A 4,588-nucleotide genomic window follows, 5' to 3' on the forward strand; every position below is an offset into this window, starting at 1 on the left:
TGTCGATTAGGGGGGTTTTTTTTTTTTTTTTTTTTTTTTTTTTTTTTTTTACTATTGGGCGCATGCGCTCACCAGACAGACAGAGAGACAGAGAGATAGAAAGCAAGAAATCACCCCCCAGGGTCAGGATGGCCACGCCGCAATCCCTTCTCCTCTAGGAATCTTGGGCACGCACGCACACGCATCCGGCCTGAGTTTAAGCCACCAAGTCCGGGACTTGAACCGCAGTCAACTACGTGGGAGTCCAGCAACATAGACATTACACTAACTGCTGGTCCCTCTCTCTCTTTTTTTTTTTAAGGGAAATTTTATACTATGCCTACACCTGAAAAAGACAGAGATATACTCTTCTGTTTGAAGTGGAGGATGGGGCTGGAGGTGGGCCTGAAAATAACTTACTCAGTGCTCTTCCATCCTATTTCACTTTCATGGGCTCCACAGGGTACAGCCATGGCACAAGATAATCAATAAACAACCTTTCCTTCTGGCGATAACAAAATATATTCCTAGGATAATATTGAGATAATATAAGTTTAAAGTGAGATGCGTGTTTATTATCTTAGAATTAGTAGAATTTAAATTCTGGCTGACATAAAACCAGATCTAGGCCAGGTAGGACTCCCAACAGATAGGACATGGACCCGTGACTTTTAGATCAAGGACATCCCAACTATACATAGAGCAGGAATTGTGCACCACTAGATCTCCTGTGTCTAGCGCAGTGGCTGGCCTATGCTAGTTGCTCAATATTTATTTAATGTCCAGGAGCATAGCCTTCTATTTCCTCCAGAGGGCATCTTTTCTAAATCAACAAAGAACAATAATCTAGTGGCTGCCAAGAAATCTTGTTCTGGAAGCCATACTGGGCTAAGACTGAGCAAGGATGAGTTGAAAAAGGTTGAGGTCACTGAGTAGCTGGGAAGCCAGGAGTTCTTGATCTTATGGAAGATGCTAGACTGGATATGAGGGCTGAGCTGATCTTGCTTGAGTAGTAGTAATATGTCTAGACTCTGGAGAAAGATCCCTTCTGTCTGTTCTTTGGAGGGCTGCCTGGTGTTGGCAGGAGCCTGGCTCTTCTGAATCCTCTAGAGTAGTCCTGGGTTAAGGGAAATAAGGAGGAGTCTGAAAGTTTTCCTGGTGGAGACAAACCCCTTGCTTGGGCCTTGCATTTGAAGGGACCCTTGGGTTGTTCTTTTATCCAAGGTCTGGTTTTTCAGTTGAGGTTGATGACGGTGATGATGGTAGAAACTCTGGATCAACCTAATGTAGATGGAGGGACATTTTTGGAAGGTGCACCTGGTTCTTGTGGAAAGAACATTTCCTCTGTGCTTAGTGTATGCCTATATCTTTTTAAAAAATTAATTAATTTTATTTTTATTATTCTTATTTTTAAAAAATGTTTGATTGCTATACAACACTTGACTTATAAAGAGGATTTACCAACATGAAATATACCTCAGTCCAGCCTAGCTGAGAATGCTGTACACATTATCATCAACAGGTAATAAACCATTTCTGTGTCTCACAAATGTCTTGCCTCTCTATTTTTTCTCCCTGATTTCCTTCCCTATACTCTTTCCTTCTCCCACTCCCCTCCCACACTATCTCCAGCATTCATAACTATTTTTACTGCTTTTATGCTCTACCAGAGTGTGGACAGTTGGTATATGTTAAGAGAAGACAATACAATATCTTTCTTTCATAGCCTGGCTTGCTTCACTCAGCAATAAATTTTCCATATTCAATCACTTTCTATCAAATGCCGAGGTCTTGTTGTTCTTTATGGGTAAATAGTATTCCATAGAGTATATGTGCCACATTTTTTCAATCCATTCATCTGTTTGTGGACATTTGGGTTGGTTCCATGCCTTAGCAAGCGCTTTTCCAACTGAGCATTCTCCTGCCCTTTGGGTAGATATACAGGAGTGGGGTTGCTCTATGATATGGTAGTTCTATTTGTAGGTCTTTGAGGAACCTCCATATTGTTTTCCACAGTGGCTGGACCAATTTTCATTCCCACCAACAGTGTAGGAGAGTTCCTCTTTCACCACAACCCCACCAACCTTATCTTTTTTGTATTTTAATCTTTGCCATTTGGACAGGTATATGCCTATACCTTTAAAAATCATTAATGAAGTTTCATGTAGAGTAATATTTGATTTGTATGGGTCTATTTTTTTTCCCAATCAATCCAACCATTTGCGTCAATACACTGACCTCACTCTCTCATCACAAACTAATAGAATATGATAGTAAAAAGTTAGCTATATTACTCTCTTTCCCCTTCATCTATCCATAAACCTTATCTTACTCATTATGTGTTCATTACTATTTAGTTATAACTGCAGCAATAGACGTTATTTTATGTTCTTTACATAAATACTTTAAAACGTCATCATTATACATGATCCAATGAGTTGGATTCTTTTGGTAGATATCTTTGACATGCTTTAGGAAGTTTCCTCTTATTTTTGTCTTTTGAAGACTTTAAAAAATAATCACTGAAGGCTAGCACGTGGTGTGGAGGTTAAGGCAGCTAGAACCCATATGACTGAATGAGCCACTGACTTGAAAAACATTCTGGACATGTGTGCATGTATACCCAAAATCCTGATAGGAGAACAGAGGAGAAGGGATTTCAGCATGGCCACCCCCCCCTGTGGATGGTTTCTCACTACCCCCCATGTCTCTCTGTCTCTCCAGCAAGTGAATATGCCTATAGCAAAAACCTCTCTCTAAAATAAACAAATAAATACATAAATAAAATAGTTAAAAGGCCTAAAAAAAGGTACTATCTAGCCTTAGCAAGGGTAGGAGAAAATTTACATTGCTTATGCAATGTTTATGGACATGTATATTTGAATAATTTTTCCTAGAGGGCAATTAAGCAATATACGCCAAATGCCTTGCAAGTTAGTATGCGTACTCTCACTCAGCCACTTTACTTCTAGAAATTTCTTTCTGGTGCCTTTCCTTTATAGCACCTTGTTCAATTGGTTTGCTAGTTTTTTTTGTTTTTTGTTTTTTTTTTTAGAATGATTATTTTTAATCTATTATTATTATTTTAATTTTGCTGTAGGACACCTGTACTCACCAGAGAGATAGAGAGCGAGAGAGGGAAATTGAGAAGGCCACCAAATCTGGGACTTGAACCACAGTCAGCCCTGTGGGAGTCCAGTGCCTTTACAACCACGCCACCTGGTGCCCCAATGTTTTAAATTAGTTTTTAATTCGCATGAGCACAATAGCAAAAACCTCTAAAAAAAAAAAAAAAAAAGGCACACATTTTACTGCTTCCATTCCATTGATCAAAGCTAGTCAATTGGTCAAACCCAGAGTCAATGGGGATGGGGCCTCCTATCATCTATAAAAAGACATTGCAAGTCACACGACCATGAATGAGGATGTAAAATACTTTCGTTACAAGGGAAACAAAAAAATTAGAATCATAATATGATTAGTTTAGTGGTCAATTACATTAGTAGTTTTTCTATTATTGCACTTTTCTGGTGTACCTGGGATTAATTCTTCTTTGTCACTATACATTATTTTAACTATATTATTTATTTATCAATGGTTTACTTAGAATATTTGTGTCCATATTTAAAGTGAGATTAGCTTGAATGATATATGCCTGTTTTTATTCACATTCTCTCATCCTTATTTTATAGCTCTTATTCCTTCTTCTATCTCTTCAAGATGGCTAATGATATAAAGTCACTTTCAGGATACTTTATTATTCCATGACCTTTATGAACTCTTCTCCAACATCCACAGCACACACTTTTTTTTTTTTTTATGCATTTGCTGTCTGCTTTTTATAGTGTTAGTTTTCCTTATGTGTTTGAAATTTTAGTTTGGAAACTCAATTATAACTTTGTTATCTTCCCACCCTTTTGTTCTGGTGTATTTCTTTTACTGTGGAAGTTCTGACCTCCAACTGATCCGATATTGTCCCTAGGTGATCATCAAGCTTTTATAGGTTGCTTAGGACTCTGGTCCTGAGGGGATATTCCATATTCAGATCTTTGTACAGCAGGTTGTCTCAGTTTCCTGCTGTTACTCCAGGCTGAAATTTATTGGTTACAGCTCTGAGCATTGACTACAGCTCCCCTCCGCCCTCAATATGTCTTTAATATAAAGTATAAATTGTACTAACCTTGAGGGTCTAGCCTGGTGATTTTGTAGGTTAATCATGCACTCATATAACTACTACCTAGCTCAAGATATACAATACTGGGACCCGCGCCTAGCGAGGCAGCGGAGGGCGGAGGGCCGCCCCACCTGGGGCTCTGCCCAGCGTTCAGCTGCCTCTCCAGGGCAGGCATGTGGCCTCCGGACCAGCAAGCTGAAGCTGAAAACAAGGATTGAGAACTTGCAACTATAAGCAACAGAAAGAATCTTTAGCTGTCCTAAACCAGTTGAGAAATATATTATGTAGAAGGACTTGCTCTACCTATGGACAGTGAGAAGATGATGGTTGCCAGCCCTGCATTGCCTCAGGGAAGAACAGGAACTACTCTACCATTCTTGAGGAAGCCAGATACCCGAGGATAACTTACGCTGCAGAGCCCCACAACATCATTCC

This window comes from Tupaia chinensis, unplaced genomic scaffold, assembly GCF_000334495.1.
Source record: "Tupaia chinensis unplaced genomic scaffold, TupChi_1.0 Scaffold000126_2, whole genome shotgun sequence".
Lineage (NCBI taxonomy): Eukaryota > Metazoa > Chordata > Mammalia > Scandentia > Tupaiidae > Tupaia > Tupaia belangeri.